The 7210-nt window shown below is 47.0% G+C and overlaps 1 protein-coding gene across 1 annotated transcript in view; it reads right to left on the bottom strand.

Annotated features, from left to right (window-relative positions):
- The window catches only part of LOC109886817 (ataxin-1), a 193464-nt gene that overhangs the window by 26704 nt on the left and 159550 nt on the right, over positions 1-7210 (bottom strand). The window lies entirely within an intron of this gene.

Genomic DNA, 7210 nt, shown 5'->3' with positions numbered 1-7210 from the left:
CCCATACACACCTAAACACACACCTCCCTCCCATACCACCTACACACACACCTCCCTCCCATACACACCTACACACACACCTCCCTCCATACACACCTACAACACACCTCCCTCCCATACACACCAACACACACACCTCTCTCACATACACACCAACACACCACATCTCCCTCCCATAACACCTACATACACACCTCCCTCCCATACACCCCTACACACACACCTCCCTCCCATACACACACATCTCCCCTCCCATACCACACAACACACACACCTCTCACACATACACACCAACACACATATCTCCCTCCCATACACACCAACACACACACCTTCCCTCCCATACACCACACACCTCCCTCCCATACACACCAACACACACACCTCTTCACCTACACACCAACACACACATCATCCCTCCCATCACACACCTACAACACCCTCCCTCCCATACCACTACCCCACACACTACCCTCCCATACACACCTACACACACACCTCTCTCACATACACACCCAACACACACACCTCCTCCCATACACACCTAACACACACCTCCCTCCCATACACACCTACACACACCACCTCCCTCACATACACACCTACACACACACCTCCCTCCCATACACACCAACACACACACCTCTCTCACATACACACCAACACCACACATCTCCCTCCCATACACACCTACATACACACCTCCCTCCCATACACACCTACACACACACCTCCCTCCCATACACACACATCTCCCTCCCATACACACCAACACACACACCTCTCGCACATACACACCAACACACATATCTCCCTCCCATACACACCAACACCACACACCTCCCTCCCATACACACCAACACACACACCTCTCTCACATACACACCAACACACACATCTCCCTCCCATACACACCTACATACACACCTCCCTCCCATACACACCTACACACCACACCTCCCTCCCATACACACCTACACACACACCTCTCTCACATACACACCAACACACACACCTCCCTCCCATACACACCTACACACACACGTCATATCCAAACTATCAATACTCACACACACGTCATATCCAACTATCAATACTCACACACACGTCATATCCAAACTATCAATACTCACACACACGTCATATCCAAACTATCAATACTCACACACACGTCATATCCAAACTATCAATACTCACACAAACTCATAGGCATTTTGTTTGTAATTGTATCTATTATGGGGTCCCCATTAGTTCCTGCCAGGCAGTGAAATACAATTAAAAACATGACATTACATTTCACAACAGATTTCACAACACATTAAGTGTGTTCCCCCAGGCCACTACCACATATCTACAATACTAAATCCATGTTTACGTGTTTGTATAGTGTGTATGTTTGTGTGTGTGTATGTGTGTGTGTGTGTGTATGCGTGTATATGTGTGTGTGTATGCGTGTGTATGTATGTGTGTGTGTGTGTGTGTATGCATGTGTGTGTGTGTGTGTGTGTGTGTGTGTGTATGTGTATGTGTGTGTGTGTGTGTGTATGTGTGTGTGTGTGTGTGTGTATGCATGTGTGTGTGTGTGTGTGTGTGTGTGTGTGTGTGTATGCATGTGTGTGTGTGTGTGTGTGTGTGTGTGTGTGTGTGTGTGTGTGTGTGTGTGTGTGTGTGTGTGTGTGTGTGTATGTGTGTGTCTTCACATTCCCCTCTGTTCCATAAGGTGTATTTGTTTCTGTTTTATAAATCTGAATTTACTGCTTGCATGATTCAAATCAAATGTTATTGGTCACATACACATGTTTAGCAGATGTTATTGATAAAATACACATGTTTAGCAGATGTTATTGGTCACATACACATGTTTAGCAGATGTTATTGTGGGTGTAGCTAAATGCTTGTGTTCCTAGCTCCAACAGTGCAGTAATACCTAACTAAATGCTTGTGTTCCTAGCTCCAACAGCGCAGTAGTACCTAACTAAATGCTTGTGTTCCTAGCTCCAACAGCGCAGTAGTACCTAACTAAATGCTTGTGTTCCTAGCTCCAACAGTGCAGTAATACCTAACTAAATGCTTGTGTTCCTAGCTCCAACAGCGCAGTAGTACCTAACTAAATGCTTGTGTTCCTAGCTCCAACAGCGCAGTAGTACCTAACTAAATGCTTGTGTTCCTAGCTCCAACAGCGCAGTAGTACCTAACTAAATGCTTGTGTTCCTAGCTCCAACAGCGCAGTAGTACCTAACTAAATGCTTGTGTTCCTAGCTCCAACAGCGCAGTAGTACCTAACTAAATGCTTGTGTTCCTAGCTCCAACAGCGCAGTAGTACCTAACTAAATGCTTGTGTTCCTAGCTCCAACAGCGCAGTAGTACCTAACTAAATGCTTGTGTTCCTAGCTCCAACAGCGCAGTAGTACCTTTTTATTTTATTTTTATTTCACCTTTATTTAACCAGGTAGGCTAGTTGAGAACAAGTTCTCATTTGCAACTGCGACCTGGCCAAGATAAAGCATAGCAGTGTGAGCATACAACAAAGAGTTACACATGGAGTAAACAATTAACAAGTCAATAACACAGTAGAAAACGAAGGGGGGGTCTATATACAATGTGTGCAAAAGGCATGAGGAGGTAGGCAAATAATTACAATTTTGCAGATTAACACTGGAGTGATAAAAGATCAGATGGTCATGTACAGGTAGAGATATTGGTGTGCAGAAGAGCAGAAAAGTAAATAAATAAAAACAGTACGGGGATGAGGTAGGTGAAAAGGGTGGGCTATTTATCAATAGACTATGTACAGCTGCAGCGATCGGTTAGCTGCTCAGATAGCTGATGTTTGAAGTTGGTGAGGGAGATAAAAGTCTCCAACTTCAGCGATTTTTGCAATTCGTTCCAGTCACAGGCAGCAGAGTACTGGAACGAAAGGCGGCCAAATGAGGTGTTGGCTTTAGGGATGATCAGTGAGATACACCTGCTGGAGCGCGTGCTACGGATGGGTGTTGCCATCGTGACCAGTGAGCTGAGATAAGGCGGAGCTTTACCTAGCATAGACTTGTAGATGACCTGGAGCCAGTGGGTCTGGCGACGAATATGTAGCGAGGGCCAGCCGACTAGAGCATACAAGTCGCAGTGGTGGGTAGTATAAGGTGCTTTAGTGACAAAACGGATGGCACTGTGATAGACTGCATCCAGTTTGCTGAGTAGAGTGTTGGAAGCCATTTTGTAGATGACATCGCCGAAGTCGAGGATCGGTAGGATAGTCAGTTTTACTAGGGTAAGCTTGGCGGCTTGAGTGAAGGAGGCTTTGTTGCGGAATAGAAAGCCGACTCTTGATTTGATTTTCGATTGGAGATGTTTGATATGAGTCTGGAAGGAGAGTTTGCAGTCTAGCCAGACACCTAGGTACTTATAGACGTCCACATATTCTAGGTCGGAACCATCCAGGGTGGTGATGCTAGTCGGGCATGCAGGTGCAGGCAGCGACCGGTTGAAAAGCATGCATTTGGTTTTACTAGCGTTTAAGAGCAGTTGGAGGCCACGGAAGGAGTGTTGTATGGCATTGAAGCTTGTTTGGAGGTTAGATAGCACAGTGTCCAAAGACGGGCCGAAAGTATATAGAATGGTGTCGTCTGCGTAGAGGTGGATCAGGGAATCGCCCGCAGCAAGAGCAACATCATTGATATACACAGAGAAAAGAGTCGGCCCGAGAATTGAACCCTGTGGCACCCCCATAGAGACTGCCAGAGGACCGGACAGCATGCCCTCCGATTTGACACACTGAACTCTGTCTGCAAAGTAATTGGTGAACCAGGCAAGGCAGTCATCCGAAAAACCGAGGCTACTGAGTCTGCCGATAAGAATATGGTGATTGACAGAGTCGAAAGCCTTGGCAAGGTCGATGAAGACGGCTGCACAGTACTGTCTTTTATCGATGGCGGTTATGATGTCGTTTAGTACCTTGAGTGTGGCTGAGGTGCACCCATGACCGGCTCGGAAACCAGATTGCACAGCGGAGAAGGTACGGTGGGATTCGAGATGGTCAGTGACCTGTTTGTTGACTTGGCTTTCGAAGACCTTAGATAGGCAGGGCAGGATGGATATAGGTCTGTAACAGTTTGGGTCCAGGGTGTCTCCCCCTTTGAAGAGGGGGATGACTGCGGCAGCTTTCCAATCCTTGGGGATCTCAGACGAGATGAAAGAGAGGTTGAACAGGCTGGTAATAGGGGTTGCGACAATGGTGGCAGATAGTTTCAGAAATAGAGGGTCCAGATTGTCAAGCCCAGCTGATTTGTACGGGTCCAGGTTTTGCAGCTCTTTCAGAACATCTGCTATCTGGATTTGGGTAAAGGAGAACCTGGAGAGGCTTGGGCGAGGAGCTGCGGGGGGGGCGGAGCTGTTGGCCGAGGTTGAAGTATCCAGGCGGAAGGCATGGCCAGCCGTTGAGAAATGCTTATTGAAGTTTTCGATAATCATGGATTTATCAGTGGTGACCGTGTTACCTAGCCTCAGTGCAGTGGGCAGCTGGGAGGAGGTGCTCTTGTTCTCCATGGACTTCACAGTGTCCCAGAACTTTTTGGAGTTGGAGCTACAGGATGCAAACTTCTGCCTGAAGAAGCTGGCCTTAGCTTTCCTGACTGACTGCGTGTATTGGTTCCGGACTTCCCTGAACAGTTGCATATCACGGGGACTATTCGATGCTATTGCAGTCCGCCACAGGATGTTGTTGTGCTGGTCGAGGGCAGTCAGGTCTGGGGTGAACCAAGGGCTGTATCTGTTCTTAGTTCTGCATTTTTTGAACGGAGCATGCTTATCTAAAATGGTGAGGAAGTTACTTTTAAAGAATGACCAGGCATCCTCAACTGACGGGATGAGGTCAATGTCCTTCCAGGATACCCGGGCCAGGTCGATTAGAAAGGCCTGCTCACAGAAGTGTTTTAGGGAGCGTTTGACAGTGATGAGGGGTGGTCGTTTGACTGCGGCTCCGTAGCGGATACAGGCAATGAGGCAGTGATCGCTGAGATCCTGGTTGAAGACAGCGGAGGTGTATTTGGAGGGCCAGTTGGTCAGGATGACGTCTATGAGGGTGCCCTTGTTTACAGAGTTAGGGTTGTACCTGGTGGGTTCCTTGATGATTTGTGTGAGATTGAGGGCATCTAGCTTAGATTGTAGGACTGGCGGGGTGTTAAGCATATCCCAGTTTAGGTCACCTAACAGAACAAACTCTGAAGCTAGATGGGGGGCGATCAATTCACAAATGGTGTCCAGGGCACAGCTGGGAGCTGAGGGGGGTCGGTAGCAGGCGGCAACCGTGAGAGACTTATTTCTGGAGAGAGTAATTTTCAAAATTAGTAGTTCGAACTGTTTGGGTATGGACCTGGAAAGTATGACATTACTTTGCAGGCCATCTCTGCAGTAAACTGCAACTCCTCCCCCTTTGGCAGTTCTATCTTGACGGAAGATGTTATAGTTGGGTATGGAAATCTCTGAATTTTTGGTGGCCTTCCTGAGCCAGGATTCAGACACAGCAAGGACATCAGGGTTAGCAGAGTGTGCTAAAGCAGTGAGTAAGACCTAACTAAATGCTTGTGTTCCTAGCTCCAACAGCGCAGTAGTACCTAACTAAATGCTTGTGTTCCTAGCTCCAACAGCGCAGTAGTACCTAACTAAATGCTTGTGTTCCTAGCTCCAACAGCGCAGTAGTACCTAACTAAATGCTTGTGTTCCTAGCTCCAACAGCGCAGTAGTACCTAACTAAATGCTTGTGTTCCTAGCTCCAACAGCGCAGTAGTACCTAACTAAATGCTTGTGTTCCTAGCTCCAACAGCGCAGTAGTACCTAACTAAATGCTTGTGTTCCTAGCTCCAACAGCGCAGTAGTACCTAACTAAATGCTTGTGTTCCTAGCTCCAACAGCGCAGTAGTACCTAACTAAATGCTTGTGTTCCTAGCTCCAACAGCGCAGTAGTACCTAACTAAATGCTTGTGTACCTAGCTCCAACAGCGCAGTAGTACCTAACTAAATGCTTGTGTTCCTAGCTCCAACAGCGCAGTAGTACCTAACTAAATGCTTGTGTTCCTAGCTCCAACAGCGCAGTAGTACCTAACTAAATGCTTGTGTTCCTAGCTCCAACAGCGCAGTAGTACCTAACTAAATGCTTGTGTTCCTAGCTCCAACAGCGCAGTAGTACCTAACTAAATGCTTGTGTTCCTAGCTCCAACAGCGCAGTAGTACCTAACTAAATGCTTGTGTTCCTAGCTCCAACAGCGCAGTAGTACCTAACTAAATGCTTGTGTACCTAGCTCCAACAGCGCAGTAGTACCTAACTAAATGCTTGTGTTCCTAGCTCCAACAGCGCAGTAGTACCTAACTAAATGCTTGTGTTCCTAGCTCCAACAGCGCAGTAGTACCTAACTAAATGCTTGTGTTCCTAGCTCCAACAGCGCAGTAGTACCTAACTAAATGCTTGTGTTCCTAGCTCCAACAGCGCAGTAGTACCTAACTAAATGCTTGTGTTCCTAGCTCCAACAGCGCAGTAGTACCTAACTAAATGCTTGTGTTCCTAGCTCCAACAGCGCAGTAGTACCTAACTAAATGCTTGTGTTCCTAGCTCCAACAGCGCAGTAGTACCTAACTAAATGCTTGTGTTCCTAGCTCCAACAGCGCAGTAGTACCTAACTAAATGCTTGTGTTCCTAGCTCCAACAGCGCAGTAGTACCTAACTAAATGCTTGTGTTCCTAGCTCCAACAGCGCAGTAGTACCTAACTAAATGCTTGTGTTCCTAGCTCCAACAGCGCAGTAGTACCTAACTAAATGCTTGTGTTCCTAGCTCCAACAGCGCAGTAGTACCTAACTAAATGCTTGTGTTCCTAGCTCCAACAGCGCAGTAGTACCTAACTAAATGCTTGTGTTCCTAGCTCCAACAGCGCAGTAGTACCTAACTAAATGCTTGTGTTCCTAGCTCCAACAGCGCAGTAGTACCTAACTAAATGCTTGTGTTCCTAGCTCCAACAGCGCAGTAGTACCTAACTAAATGCTTGTGTTCCTAGCTCCAACAGCGCAGTAGTACCTAACTAAATGCTTGTGTTCCTAGCTCCAACAGCGCAGTAATACCTAACTAAATGCTTGTGTTCCTAGCTCCAACAGCGCAGTAGTACCTAACTAAATGCTTGTGTTCCTAGCTCCAACAGCGCAGTAGTACCTAACTAAATGCTTGTG

Source organism: Oncorhynchus kisutch, linkage group LG14 (genome assembly GCF_002021735.2).
Source record: "Oncorhynchus kisutch isolate 150728-3 linkage group LG14, Okis_V2, whole genome shotgun sequence".
NCBI lineage: Eukaryota > Metazoa > Chordata > Actinopteri > Salmoniformes > Salmonidae > Oncorhynchus > Oncorhynchus kisutch.
Note: the sequence above shows the minus strand (reverse complement) of the source record. Positions and strands in the feature narration are given on the sequence as shown.